General features: G+C 53.6%; 1 protein-coding gene across 3 annotated transcripts in view; it reads left to right on the top strand.

Annotated features, from left to right (window-relative positions):
• The window catches only part of HOXB3 (homeobox B3), a 41,787-nt gene that overhangs the window by 17,185 nt on the left and 9,627 nt on the right, over positions 1 to 14,975 (top strand). The window contains exon 1 of one of the 3 annotated variants that reach the window (XM_074978737.1): positions 4,102 to 4,157. The exons of the other annotated variants lie outside the window; for them this stretch is intronic. The gene's annotated coding sequence lies outside the window, so the exon portion shown is untranslated. Of the gene's footprint in view, positions 1 to 4,101; positions 4,158 to 14,975 lie in introns of those variants that run through there. 3 annotated transcript variants of the gene reach the window in all.

Raw genomic sequence — 14,975 nt, forward strand, 5'->3', positions numbered from 1 at the left:
GCATGCATTTGTGATGGTTTTATTGCCTCCTTCTGAGCTTAAGCTGGGGGGTGGGGGCAGCACATGGATCCTGTGCGAGATTTTCCTCCGGTTCCTTATTTTACCAAGCGGATTCCATAGAAAGGGACTGGCTAGAACCCCGGGGTTTTGCATTTTATGGTGTGAGTCCTACCCAGCCTGACTCTGGAGGGTTAATTCTGTTGTCAGGCAGAGGAGAAGCAGACAGCTAAGAAATTAACCGGGCTGTGAGCTAGGCAGCTTTGCTGTTTCAGACTATGCTCTGGGTTTGCCTTGCTGGAGCTTCGAAATCAGAGTTAAAGGGCTTTGTCCAAACGTCACGTGTGACTCTGGGCAGCTCAGTCTGGTAGATGGTTTCTTTTTCAGCGTGTCAGATGTTCCTTTGAGGAATACCAGTGTTCGCATCCCTCAGCCAAGCCAGACTTTGGTGTTTTCGTTTCTGGTGAGAATAGCTGTTCTGTGGAAGGGTTTTGGCCTTAGAGAGCGTGTTTGGGTGAGTGGTGCTTGTCTCAGCGCTGCTAGTTTCAAGACTTTTCGCATTTTTTTCCCGGGGAGGTTTGAAAGGCAACATAAACAAATAAATCCAGGCAAAATTCTGAGCTGCCTAGCCCGGGCCGCGCATAGGGTTCACCCAGAGGACACGTTTTCTGACCGATTAGCGGAGTATTATAGCCAAGGACTGACCTCTCGAACCCCTTGACCTTTCCAAGACTGGACATTGTGCTGGGTAACATTTCCAGGGTAGCGCTGGACCGGGCCAAGGCAAACTTTGCACCTCGGGGAAGAAATTGTTCAGCCACTTCGTTGTGAAAGGGGCTACGCCGGGCGAGGGGGCGGGGGGATGCGGACAGAAAGAGGTCCCGGACGAGCGGAGTTTGGGGTTGGCTCCTCTTTAACTGCTGCACCGTGCTCGCTTCACGGTCTGCTCCCCAGCAGCGGTTTAGCTCCTCGGCTCCGGGTGTGATCTGCGAGCTCCGAGGTGTCCTGTGGAAGCGACAAAGGGCCGTTGAGTTGTCAGAAGCGCAAAGCCTGTCATCAGCGCCCCGGGGAAGACCCCGAGGCTGAGTGGGCCCCCGGGGTTACACCCGCCAGGAGGGCTCCCCCCGAGGGACCCCAACGCTGCCCCTTCCAACTGGTTCTCGCTTTTCTCCAGCCCCACTCGCTCGGTTCCCGTCTCCTTTCCAGGCATCTTTTGTTCGGAGACACCCCCGCTTTCTCCACTGCGCTCCCCACAGCCCTTCGCGGCTCCCGCAAGGAAGCACTCAGGGATTTCTTTCGGGGGGGCGGGGGGGGGCTGCCAGGCGCTCAGGGAGGTTCGAGGTGCCTGTGCCTGAAACCGCCTGGCACCTTGTAAAATCGTGGCCTCCTGGGCCTGGCAAGGGCTTGAGTCCTTATCAGCGATGCCGGCGGGCATTGAGCGGCCTCGGCTACAGTCTCTCCAGGGTCTGGTGACTCCGAACCGGCAAAGGCTGGGAAACATGGCACTACCGAAGCCCCTCTGGGAGCGGCCTGACAGGGGCCCCCTCAGGGATCTGGCAGCCATCTCCTAGCATCTTTCAAGGCCTGAACGAGCTGCCGGCCTCGACCTACGGTCACATCCACGCGGGGTTCAGGGACGTTTAGGGGCAACGCCACTTCCTGGCTGGGTACAGGGCAGGCATAGCCGCGAGGAGCGCCCGTTCCCCAGGCTGCCCCGAGATACCCAGCCTAGGAGTCTCCCACTGGGGCTCTGCCTGACAGACACCTGCCTCCTTCCTGACGGGGACCCCAAAGCGCAGGGATGCTTGGCTGAGCCGAGGAGAGAGGAGTCCTTCCTGCCCCGCGCGTGGCTCGGAGCTGGACCCAAAGGGGTCTCTCCGCAGAACCACAGGAGCGGCTTTGAGAAGGGCTGCGGCGCTGAGAGAGTCCTCGCCTCAAAGCCCGAGCAAACCCGAGATAAGCCAGTAACAAGGTGCCAGGCGCGGGCCCGGCTCTGGGCGGTACGAGCACTCCCATCAGCTAGGCTAGGCTATGGCGCAGAGACGCGCAGAAAGGCTGGCTGTAAAACATTCCTCTCTCCCGGGCGCGCAGACACAGTGTGGCAAGGCGGGCTCCTTTGAACGCTGCCCTGTCAGCGAAGACGGAGCTGCAGAGCGCAGTTGGGGAGTTTCGCGGCTTCCCCCTGACAGATTTATGATCCCCAATAAAACCGGCGTGTTTAAATCCCTAAATCAATCTCCCTTCCTCGCGCTATACGCGGGCGTTTTCCCTCCGCAAGGGAAGCGGCTCCGGGGCTCGCACCTTGGCGGCCGCGGGGCTGTTTGCTGCGGCGCTTCCGAGTCTTTGAACTTTCAGCGAAAGTTGCTCTTCTGCAAATAAAAACCAAAACAAAACAAAACCACAGAACACCCGGGCCGGCTTCTTCTCTTTGTACTGCTCGGGGCGGGGTTGGCGAGCAAGTTTCGGCAGGAGCCCGTTTGCTTTTCTTTGGAAGGCCTTTGCTGAAGGAAAAAATTGGCTTTTCAGACCGAAAAAGTTCCTCTCACTCCACGGATTAGGTAGCTGCCCTGTGCCAGGGCACAGCGACACGCGCGGGGGGTGAACTCCCCCGAAGCAACTCTCTTTCCCTTCCCTGTGTTCCCCCCTCTCTGGATTGCACCTTCTCCCGGACTTCCCAGCCGGAGGTTTTATTTTTCTAAAGCACTTCCCCACTCTCTGCTCTGAAAACTCCTCCAAAGCCTCTTCGGGCGGTTTGCTTCACCACCCGTTTTTTCCCCCGCCCCAGGTTTAAATGGCTCTTTCCTCTATCAGGGCCGCTTGGATATTTTGCCCGGCTCGACCGCGGTGTACGACTTCTCGGCTTTTCCGGAAAGTGGACGGTTAAGCTCAGGTCAACGCGCACTAGACATCCAGGCCCATCTTTAGCCTACGTGTGTTACTTATGCTGTGGTACACACACATGCGTGCGCAAGCTGAGGCTCGCAAGACCGAATTCCACCTCCTTCGAGGCTTGCTGGCTACTGGGGTTCCCACCGGGCTCCTCTTTGATCGCCCTGGGCTCGTGGAGCAGCGCGTCGGGTCTATTGTTTGCGACCTTCATCCCTAGCACCTGAGGAAGATGTCAGAAAGCTCCGAGGTTGCTCATAGGCCTTAAGGAAAGACAGTGCCACAGCCACGGGCCCTTCCAGGCTCTACATGCGTGTGCGTGTGTTTGTGTCAACATCTGTAAGTATGTGGACACACACAGACGGGCGCCCATTGTTTGGTGTCAGTGAGGCATTGCCGGCTTGGCATTTCTTCCAGAGGCAGCTTCTTGCACACCCGCTACAAGCAGTTTCCTTTGTTCGCCGGCCCTTAGCAGGGCTGGGGGGTTTTGGGGGGAGGGGGATCTCAGCTCAGAGCCCAACCCTGACTTAACAATGCCGCGAAGACTCGCGAAACAATAGCGGCAGGAGCGGCGAACTCCAGCCCTTATTCTTTATTCTTCTCTGAACGTGGAGCCCTGAGCGTAACTATCATCCGCGGCGCGCGCAGCCTCACTCGGCGGCTCTTACTCAGTGCAGGGCGGTAATACAATCTCATTGAGGGGAGCAGGGAGCGTTCACGCGGGCAAACACGCAGCAGGTTTGGGGGAAAGGGTTTAATATCCAAAACTTCGAGGGGAGCGCGGCTGGGAAACTTCATGGTGCGTTCTCGGACACACGTCCGAGTGCAGCAGCGCCCGGCTCCGTGCAAAGGCTCCTCTGGCTGTGTAATAACTATGGAAATAACCAGGTAGCCGCGGAGCTCGGTAGGTCTAGAATGATACATTCAGTTCTAAACTTAGTTTTGGAGGGGGGGTGCCGTTCTCGGGGAAGGTCACAGTGGTCCTTTGAGTCTGAAACTGAGAGACCCCCTTCCCCCCTTCCAGATCACGTGATTCATTAAATAATTAATGCAGAGGTTGCAGAATAGATATGTATTCGTCAGGAACATCGCAGACATGGTCTCCTTGTGTCTGACGTGAAATTCAACTGTCCTTTAAAAAACAAGCCTATAGCAGAGGGGGGGAAGAGAGAGGGAGAGAGAGAGAGAGAGAGAGAGAGAGAGAGAGAGAGAGAAAGCGTCTGCAATAAAACAATTCTCAGGAAGACAGAAGCCACGCCGAGGGTTGCATTGTTGTGAGTAGCAGGGGCTTCCCAATTCCTAGGGTGTCTCCATGTCCATGTAAATTTATTGTTTGTTATTAATGTTATTGTCGTAAAATGTGACAGATCGCCGTCTTCATTTCCTCCCATTTCTCTTCGCAAGGCGCGATGTGTGTTTATGCCGTTGAGGCATTTCATTGATATTTTAGGAATATTCCCTCCTCTCTCTCTCTCTTTTTAAACCCCCTTTCTTGATTTATTGCAATACGCGTGTCAGCGGCAGGTCGGCTGCCATTGTGTGTGTGTGTGTGTGTGTGTGTGTCTGGGTGTGTGTTTGTGCGAGAGTTGTGCTGTTTATGGCGGGGTCCAAGACAAATCATTTCTCAAGTGAAAATGATGTGCGAGCGATGGTATTTTCGAGCGAGGCTTCCTCTCTGTCCCACTCCCTGGAGTTGATTATTTCAGACGATTTACAGTAATAGATCAGCCGCTAATATGAAAGCTCTATGGCTGGAGGTCTTAAATTACAGCATCTGTGATTACCAATTAAGGAGAGATTTGTATAAATTTGGTAAACCGGGAACGCCTCATTGGCATATAAACCTCGGAGAAGACCAAGAACTTGCTATGGAAATCAGAGCTTCGCTCTGCAGGCTTGCGCTCGTTTCTCACCATTCCCTCCCCTCTCCTTCTCTAACAAGGACTTTATTGCGCTGTCGAGGTGTGTAACATTCTTGGCTGGGGCTTTTTTGTTTCTGTGGGTTTGGGCTGGGGCTTTGTGTTTGTGTTAGGGCTGGCTCTGCCCCCCTGTACTCCACCTGGCCGGGAAATCAAATCGATCATTGCACTTGAAAATCAAAAATCCGGGAGTCGAAAGCTGCGGCGTGGGCTGGGGCTGCCTGGGATCCCCAGCAGGGAATGAAGTTACTTTGTCAGGGCAGACTAGAACAATAGGGGAGCTGTCTCGCCTTCCAAACAAACCCTACGGGTTCCCAGGTGAGGGAGAAAAGCTGTAGCCATTGTTCCGAAATCTGAGTGGTTAACCCAGCTGCTCACACCTGTGAAGTGAATTCATCCCGGCATCAGTTTTTAGGCAAAGGCACCGCTGCATTTCTTGCAGAGTTTGCTAGGCAGAAAATGTCCTTGTGAGAAAAGTTTCAGAAATTTCGATACCGAAGGACATTATGTTAGGCGCTCCGAACTCCTGCCATTCAGACCGGGGTTAATGAACAGTACGCCCATTGGAGCCAATGGCATTAAACTCGTGTACATGGCAGAAAAATCTGGAGCAGCTCAGACAAGCATAACCTGCCAAGAGGTGGTAGCTACTTCCTGGCGCTTGAGCTATAGAATATATACATATATAAAAGGCAACAATTAATTGACTTCCAGCCAACTGAGGGAGCGCGGTTAAATTAAGACTTTGGGGAGCGGAATGGTCCCCCAGAGCAGAGCTGAAAGTGAGAGACATCCTGCTACCTGCTTAGGAAGGAAGACTCAGAATTTGCATCCTGGCTAGAAGAGGGAGGGTCACACGTCAGCGTTTCCAGTTTAGAACTTGAGCAAGTTGGTTAAACCCGCGCGTGTTGAAAGGGGCGCGGGAAGTGGCATTTCTCTAGAACATGGAAGGCCCTAAAACATGCCAGTAGTCAGCACAACTGACAACAGGACTGCAGATGACATGTTCACACCGGCCTCTCAGAAAGCGAATCCAGCCCCGCTTTCCACAGTCGCTTTAGCCCTCGTCAGCCAAGTCTAACGCCGTCGTGAGCGGTGATCTTTAACTCTGTCTGCTGGGTAAACCTTTATGTAGTCAAAGTAGACCAACTCGATGACTTTCATTAAATATTAAGGGAGATCCGGGGATGGCGAACGTGCCCGGACCGCCCCATCATTCTCTGTCGAGCCTATATTAATTTAAATCTGTGGCTGCCAATTGATTTTGACCCCTTGTTTTGGTTCTTTTTTTTGGCTTGAGATTCTGAGCACGAAGAATGAGCCCGGTGAGGAAGGCTCCTGTAGTTACGGAGTTGGAGGGAGCGGAATTATTAATTTCGCTCTCATTATCATTATTATTACGGCTCCTTTGCTGTCATTAAAGCTTCACACCGTGCGCCAGGCATAAAGCTCTCGGCCAGCCCTGCGCACGAGGCGCATTCCAAGGGGTTATAAATCCCTAACAGGGGCAGCTGCTCGGCGCTGGTGCCAGGGGCATCGGGTCGGATGCCAGGAAGAGGTTTGGTGCCTGAGGGATGTGGCATGGGACAGGGTGGCAAACCCCCTGCTTTGACCCCCTTGGCTCTCCAGAAGCCCTTTCTCAATTCACCTGACATCAGACACTCTCGATCCATTACTGATCTATACCGAGAGCCCTTTGATTGAACGTGCGTGTGGGGAGGGGGAAGGTGCTCATGTCACACCGCCCTACCTCACTGCCCTGTCTTGCTATCTGGTTTCTATTGAAAGGAGAAGTAGCAGAGTGAGGCAGGCTGGTGATTTATCTGAGGCCAAGAGTTTTGGCCTCAGCTAAGCCTGGCTGCTGGATCTCAGCGCATTAGGGCTCAGCTGCTTCGGACCTGATTCGCTTCTAGGCGTAAAGTCAAAGACTTGTCAATGGGCTGTTTAAATAATCTAGGCGAAAGTTTCACACGGGTCCACCTTCCTTCCTCTCTTTCTTCCACTAGAAATCTGCCCCCGTTGTACAGAGCTGACTCTGAGCCAGAAGGGTTTCGCTCTGCCTGGGACCTTCTCCTAGAAATACGCTCTGTCCCTCCAGTTGCAAGACAATGGAAAGGGCTGCTTTTCGCCCCCATTTTGGGCAGCCATGGGAGCTGTCATTGCTCTTCTTGGTTGGTCAAACAGTAACCGCCACGACTCTTACCCCCCCCCACTTCCCTGCCGTACCTACCTCATTAAATCCCACATACCTTCCCGTCTGGGGACATTATTGGTTTATTTATCGATCAGGTAATATAACAACTTCGCTGATTAGTTCTCTCCTACAGACTAAAACAATGTGCGGATCGTTAATTTGTTTCTTGGCCATATTTCTTGATTAACTCGGTTCCACTGAATCCATCAGAAAGCAGCCGGCAGAATATTCTTCCTCGTGCTGTCGCGAGAAAGGAGATGAGTAATATTCAAAATGCTCGATGAGCTATCGATCTTGTCACTGCAATAGGTCGGCTGAAGAGGAGGGTTCCCTTCATTTCTTTGTAATGAGCCGTTCTTCCCGCCGACCCCCCTTTCAGAAGAAGTTTGATCCACCAACACTGAGAATCAATATTTACCTTATTATGTGCCCTCTCCAAAGAAATCACTTCTGACCCTTACACCCCGCCCCCCCCCCCCGGCACACACCCCATTCCTTTCCCAAAGAGGACGCTACTAAGGTGGAAAATGTAAGTCCAACGGCACCTTAGTTCATAATTTATTGCTGGCTGTAGGGAAGTGTGATGTAATAGCAAAGACATATGGAAGGCTAGAACTCTGTGGAACTGTTAAGAAAAGAGACCACTAGCTAATACAGACGAGGGTTAAACCTGCAGGCAATACATACGCCTATCCACTCAACAGCTGGAGTCTCAATACATGAGCAATGCATTTCCAATGTACAGTACCATCCCTCTTATTCCTTCCACGCCGTCCAGTTCAGCTACCCAATTTCTGTTAAAAAATAAGAGTCAGGAAATAGTCATGGGTAATAAATTTATTCCGGTTGATCAACTAAAAACAAAGGGGTTTTACAAAGCGGTTGATATTACAGCTCAGGGATTGTGAATAGAGGATGACCTTTGTTACGATAACTGGTAGCTACACCGATGGCTAGTATGTAGCCCTGTCAAATCGATTGAATTTCTTGAACACATCCCTGTTGAAAGAAAGAAAGAAGCAGAAAAAAAATTATGTCCGAAATAAGTGTCCACTGTCCAGGCCTGCTGGTGATCACCGCTCACTCCCGTACCATTCTGCGAGTACATCTCTGTTCAGAAAGGGATTGGAACGAGATTTCTATGGCTCAAAGACAAAAGGAAACGAGCCCTTTGCCTTCTGTGAACTAGGCAAAGGGTTGGCAATCAGGGTGATGTCCTTTGATGTTCCAGGGAGGGGAGGGGTTGTTTTCTTGAAGGGGCGAAGAAGCACATTTCGGCACTGGGCTGCGATTAGCCCAACCTGGTGCTAGTTCAGAGAAGCAGGACCATGAGCCAGAAGGCCTAGGTTGCTTTTCGTGTAAAGAGCGGGGTGAGGGCTAAGTCAAGAATTTTCACCCCAGAACCGTTAATATTTCGTGGTTCAATCCAGCACAAAGGACATCAGCCCTTGTTGACCGAAGTGTGCAGAGATCGGAAGGGAAGGCTAAAAATATAGTTTAATTCTCTCCGGACTCGCAACAAGGACACCCAAGGGGGCTGCCGGCTCCCAGACAGCAGTTTGTGAAGGGAGGCTCTGGCCAGCCAAAAGGCCAACTGGGCCATGACATTTCCATAGCCAACTTTGTGCTTTGGCAAAAGTCCACCCAGCCCTTCCCATCCTCCAGACATCGCCATGCGGCGATCCCGCAGGAACCGGCTCCAAAGCTCATGGGAGTCGACGGATGTCTTTCCATTGGGTCCGGGGACTCACCGCATTAGGCCAATAGGACTTCCGTGCTGGAAGGACCAGCATCTCCATGATTAAAATCAGCACAATGCAGCCGGTAAGGAGAATCCACCCTCCTTCTCCTCCCTGTGGGTGCGCCAGAGCCGCGCGGTGTCCAGCCATACCCCTCTCCGGCTTCAGGCGGGGTAGGCGTCCCTCCTCATTTTTAGGCCGGTTGACAAGCCCCTACGGGAGCATGTCCTGTTACTTCTCAGCCTCTCCCCTCCGTGATTAGACTCCAGGGGCTGACAGTCTGAGCCCGGCTGACCAGCAAGGGAAAGACTCGCTATGACACATCTCCATTGTCTTGAAACGCGCCGCGCACGGCTTCACTGTTTTTTAACCAGACATATGGAATCAATTTTGAATCTTGACGTGGAAGCCTGGCCAACCCTACTGGCCTCGACCACCAGAACCCGCTTGGTTCCCCGCTCTGCCGCACCCCCCTGGCCCTCGTGCCACATTTTAAGTCTTTATGAAGAGAAATAGCTTCTCCGGGAGGTGTCAGGGATTCCCACCCCCCACCTCCAAGGGGACAGTCCGCGCCAGACCACCACTGCCCCCTGCATCTCGGCGGGCTGGGGAATGGGGCCTTGCAGCCCTTAGGGTTGCCTTGCGCTTCTCTTCGCTCAAGGCAGTTCCGTTGGAAACGAGTGAGTCCAAAAACCCCAGCACCTTTTTTTTTGGGGGGAGGGGGGCTCGAAGGGTGGGGGAGAAATCCGTCCGACAAACCCTTCCGCAGAATCCACCGGGGCACCATCAGGTAGCTTCTTCTCTACGCTTTAATTCGCTTGCTTCATTTGCAGCAGCCGGTTCCCCCCTGCGCTCCTGCCTCCTGAAGCCCTGGGTGGCGAACGAGCACAGGTAAGAGATAAAAGGGGAGCAGGGCACGGAGCTTTGCCCGTCCCTACTCTCGGGGTTCCAGCGCGCGGACCCATAATTAATTGCTCCAAAGCCCTGACAGGCTGGAGACCTCTCCATTGGTCCGCGTGAACCAGAGCGGCCTTTCCCTGGGCACAAATTAAGGCGGATCGCTCCGAAGCAGAGCCCAGGAAGGGGAAGATGAGGCGGCGGAGGGCGGGGGGGGGGAATCTCTTGCCCGGCGCGTCCCTCCAAGTTTTCTTTTGACTGCGCGTTTCCCAGCGCGGGTTCCCAGGGACAGTTTGTTAGCACCTCTCCGCCGTTTGCAAACCAAACTACAAACGCGGCTGTGGGGGCGGGTGTTAAGCGGCAGAATGGAGGCCGCCGTGATTTATGGCCTCCCAAGTTTTGTTTACCCGAACTACACACCGGTCCCTACAAGCCCCGGTCTCCTAAGCAGCCCACGGCGGTGGTCGTGGGGTCCCTACCCCAGCCCCCTCAAACGCTGCGCTGCTTTGCCGGATGCCATTAAAACCTCTGGCTCCTTGGCTTGCTTTCCCCGCCAGCTGGCCGCTTCCCTTCGGTGGGAGAGTTCAGCATTTCGCACAAGGAGCGTGTGCTCTCATGTACCCTGCCAGCCCCACGCCCTCAGCCCTGCCGGGAGTGCCGCGCTGGCCGGGTTTAAGCCAAGGCGCCATAAGGATTTCTTGGTAAAGTCTAATTGCTCCAAGAAGCCCCGTTTCTCCGGGGAGCCAGGGAAGGAGTGTAAGTCGCTTTGGGGTGTAGGACAGGCTACTCGCAAGCGCTCTTTCCTCCCTCGCTCGGGGGTAGACTCAGAAGAGTCGGTCCCTTTGTGCAGGGCCGCTGTTTATTTTACCCCAGAGCCGCAGCCCAGCGGAGCTTGTGTGGAAGACAAAGACAAACGGAATTAATCTCGAAATTCGTTTATTTAAAAAGGGGACGGGGTTTGGCTGGGAGCCCTTTGAGCTTTAATAAGATCCCCGTTCGTGGGACAAAGGCGTAGCTATAAAAATGCCCCTGTACGTTGCATGACTGGAAAAGTTTAGGCTCAGTGTCTGAGATTTCCTGAGGCAAACTAGGCTATATTGGCAGACAGCTGCACGAGCGCCTGATTTTTTTTGCTGAAAATTGCTTTGCATTAAATTTTCTAGGCTCCAGAATTATCTTTAGTCGCCTCCAGCTAAATTTGAAATTCCTTTTTTAACTCAGCGCTTGGTCTGTTGGCGAATAAAATCCGAGGGGGGAACCACCAGGCTCGAAACCAGCGTAATTTAATTGATTTGATCATAAATCATCAACTTCATGAAGAACCAAAGTTTTCATTGAAGTAAATTGATATTAATGGACGATTTTTGAAATTCCAGCTCTCTCTGTAGAGGGAAAATAAATATCTTTGGGTGCGTCTGCAGCTCTTGGGGGGGGGGTCATCCCTGCCACCTCTCTCACGCCAGACGCATTACAAACTGGGCGCTGGGGGGTGGGTATTTTTCTTGCCTTGGTGAGGATCTGCTCTTAATTACGCAGCTGCGGGGTTTGTAAGACCAGAGGTATCAGAGATCGGCTGATTCCCGCTGGATGGTCCGTCAGGGGAGAAATGTGTTCCCCTAGAGAGTCTTATTTAAAGGATGGGCTTGTCCGGGTTGCGGGGTGTGTGTGAGAGACAGAGGGCTGGAGAGGGTGCGGTGGCGCTACTTGCGTGAAACGTCCATGGGAATAACTTCGCTGCCTTCCCAGTTACAAGTGTTTGTCCTCATTTCACTGCTCAACCCGCACCCCTCAGCGCAGATTTAAGAACCAGACCTACGGACTGCAGCTCCGGGGTGCAGCTGGGAGCCCGAGCCCCACCCCCGCAGGACACGGCGGGCCTGTTAAACATTACAGTCACCGATTCTTTCCCCGGGTATTACAAATTAACTATTTACCGCGCTGAGAGCCTGCGGTGGAGGCTCGCCTTTTGATATGCTGATGAATAAGCCAGAGCAAAGCCCCTCCCGGCATTACAGTGTTTTAGCTCAAGCGGTGATCTAGCTATATGGACCACTGGCCACGCATGCTAATGTGTCTATCTACATGCGACGCGTACACTAGGTGTGCGTAGCGTATTCTTTGTGTACGAATGAGAATGCAAACTGAGACTATATCCTAATTACACAGCAGCTATAGTAGGAGGTGTGTGTGTGTGTGTGTGTGTGTGTGTGTGTGTGTGTTACACAGTATATTTGTGGTAGACAAGGACTACACTATACTGTGATTACTAGACTCCGGGGGTAGCCGTCTGTAGCTTCACAAATAACCGGCAGCCCTGTAGCACCTTAAAGACTAACCTGCTGGTTTACTAGGGAAAGCGGTGTGGTGGCGAACAAGCTGCCGGAGTGGGTCTGTCCCACGGAAGCTCCTTACTTAATACATTTAAGGTGCTACGGGGCTGCTTAACCTTACCACCAGGCTGCCAAGGAGAGTACGTTCCCGCCGCAGCCAGTTAGCCGAGGGGCTGTACAAACAGGCAGAGACCCCGAAAGGTAACTCCTCCGACAGCCCCCCTCGGAAACGCGTGACATCAAATCCAGGCTGGGACAACGGAGCCCGAGAGCCTGTCTCCGTCCCACTCTCCCCCGGGCCGCAGCGCGCTCTTTATTCGGACTGAACGTCTCCATGGTGCAGCAGAGCCGGCCAAGCCAACAGCGCCCGGGGGCGAACCCGGAATCCGCTCGGGGGCTCAGGGGTGTGGTCGAGAAATCCTTATTTTCTCTCCAGATTTTTTTCCAAGGGCCGTGAGACCCGGGCAGCCCGGCAGAAGCCCACGCGGCCGCCCAAGGTCCAGCCCACGCAGGGGATCGCGCCGCGGCCTCAGGGCGGGCTGCCATTGTAAATCCACTCGGGTGCGCGAGGGCGCGTGGGAGGGTCACGGCTCCAGCCACCAGCCGCCCCCGCAGGCGGAGCTCTCTGCAGGGCAGCGCAGGAGCCGGCCCGCTGCAGAAGAGTCAGAGGAGGTTTTCGGTGGCGGGTGCTGGTCTGATGCTCGGAGAGCGGCACGCGCCTTCCTTAAGCCTCTCCCTCCTGCGCTCCTGGCCCTGGCCTGCGGGCGGGACGGTCGGGGTCGTGGCGCGCACCTCGCACCTCTGTTTCCCTCCTCTGCTTAGAGGACTGAACCACGAACTCAGAACCCGGCGTCTGAGGGGAACACCCGGGACGTGGGGGTGGGGCGCTGGCCACTGGGGTTTAAGTTTGGCCAGGTCATTGGAGAGGGGGATGTGGCGTGGGGGGGCCATGGAATGAAACTGGGGGGAGGGTGACGTCTCCCAGTCACGTGAGTGCCTAACTCAAGTAAGAGTTTTGGCGTGAGGGGAGGGCTCGGCTCGCTGGTCACCCACTGCCTGCACGACTCGTCTCAGCCCCAGGACCCTCCCCCGCCCCCAGCCCAATGGGAACCTACCACAGGGCAGCAAAAGGAGCGGACGGGGGATATTGGGCGACCAGGAGAAGTACAGGGGAGAAGAGGGCGGCGGGTCGGTGTGCGTGGGTGTGTGTGGGGGGTGTGTGTGTGAGCCAAACACACACCCAGCCGGGAATAGTGGGACCCGGGTCTTGCGGTTGTTTGGTGTTTAGGAGGCAATTCGAAAGCACTTCCGCTGATTGATCATTAACCAGTGAGTTATCACTCTCGCAAGCGGAGGTCCCGGGGAAGAGCGCTAATCTCTCACAGACGCTGCGCACGCGGGCTCGTTTGCACTTCTTATCCGGAGCGGGCTTCTGTTCAGACCTGGTGTGTCAGGGAGAGCGGGGGGGGGGCGTTTGGAGTCTCCCTAATTCCGCCTTCCCAACCTCAGCGTTCCTACCCCGCTCCTTGGGCTGAGGAGGTTCGTTTACTGTCTCCGGACTCACCCAGTATCGAGCTAGAACAATAATTAGTCCTGGGGCACCTTATAGGCTCACAGCTATTTTGGAGCAGGAGCTTTCGTGGGCAAAGACCCGCTTGATGCTCCAAAATCTCTATTAGTCTATAAGGCGCCACAGGACGTCTTGCTGTTCTGGAAGACACAGACTCGCAGGGCTCCCTCTCTGCCTAGCTCTCCCCTCCCGTCCTGTCTATCTACCCAGAAAGACAAACACTCCTATCAGGACTACAGCGCGTAGGCTGAGCGTACCCACAATTCACCGCTAATATCGCTTAATAACGATACATAATGCATGAGCCTATTGTTAGCAGCGGGGTAAAGAGGGGAGAAATGGAGGGGGCTGATTTTATTTTAATGCGGATCCCTCAAAATGTAGCACCCTCCCCCGCCCCCCTTCTGCTGGTTTCTCTGGAAAATCTTTCCCGGAGCCTTTATTTATTTGGTGGTGCCCCCGCTTTTTGCATTCACGCTAAAGAAATGCTGGTTTCCTGCGCGCCCCCCCCTCCTTTTGTTCACTTCCCCCATCCTTCCTCACGCCTCCTTTTTTCCAGGTCCTCCTGTGGGTGGAACTTTTACAGAGACATATTTGGTGCCCCGGGTGCACGCGCTGGGGTTTTCTTTATCTTTATTTATAATCTCCCGAGGGAATTAAACCCCAAGTAAACCCGGGAAGGTTGGGATGTAAATGGAATGGAGCCAATGCTGTGTACTAAAGCGTGTGCGCGTGTAATAATAATATTCATCGCCATAAATTATTGCTGCAGGCCGCAGAGCAGAGAGGGGTCAGCCCGACGTGTGATTTATGGGCAGGAATGTTCTCACACGGAGGGCTGGGTGCGGGAGGAGCATCGGATCTGAGATTCAGAACATCAACAGACAGAACGGAAAGGAGAGTATTAAAGCGAGGGAATGTTTCCCAAAACGAAAATAATTTTAAATGAGATTTCCCCCCTCTTTCGCTCGGAATCCAACCGTGTCAAGGGCGCAGTGATAAATCTCCACGAGGTTTTTAAAAAGGTGTAAGATGGTATCGTTAATCTTTTTATGGGGTAACTTTGGGGTAAATGTTAGCGGCATCTATCACAACACAGCTACTTTATGGGGGCTCAGTGAAGACAAGGGGCAAATGAGCTGCCTAGGAAAGGGTGCGCTGTAAATTTCAGCTTTTGTTGTCTTCCAATGAACTGGGCCGGCGGTTTCCGGAGCCCTTTCCTACCCTCTTGCCTAATCCACTCGATACGTTTAATTTTTTACAAAAGTATTTAACCCGGAATTACCAGCCTCCTTCCGCTAGAAACAATGAAAAGAGGTCACTGAGGGCTGGCGAAGTAGCTTTTTGATTATTTATTTACAAAGCGCCATCACCAGCAGGACAAAAATATGTTTACATTTCCGGGCAGATAATTTCTACTGATAATTCGTCTAAAGCAGAGCT

Source organism: Carettochelys insculpta, chromosome 28 (assembly GCF_033958435.1).
Source record: "Carettochelys insculpta isolate YL-2023 chromosome 28, ASM3395843v1, whole genome shotgun sequence".
Taxonomy (NCBI): domain Eukaryota; kingdom Metazoa; phylum Chordata; order Testudines; family Carettochelyidae; genus Carettochelys; species Carettochelys insculpta.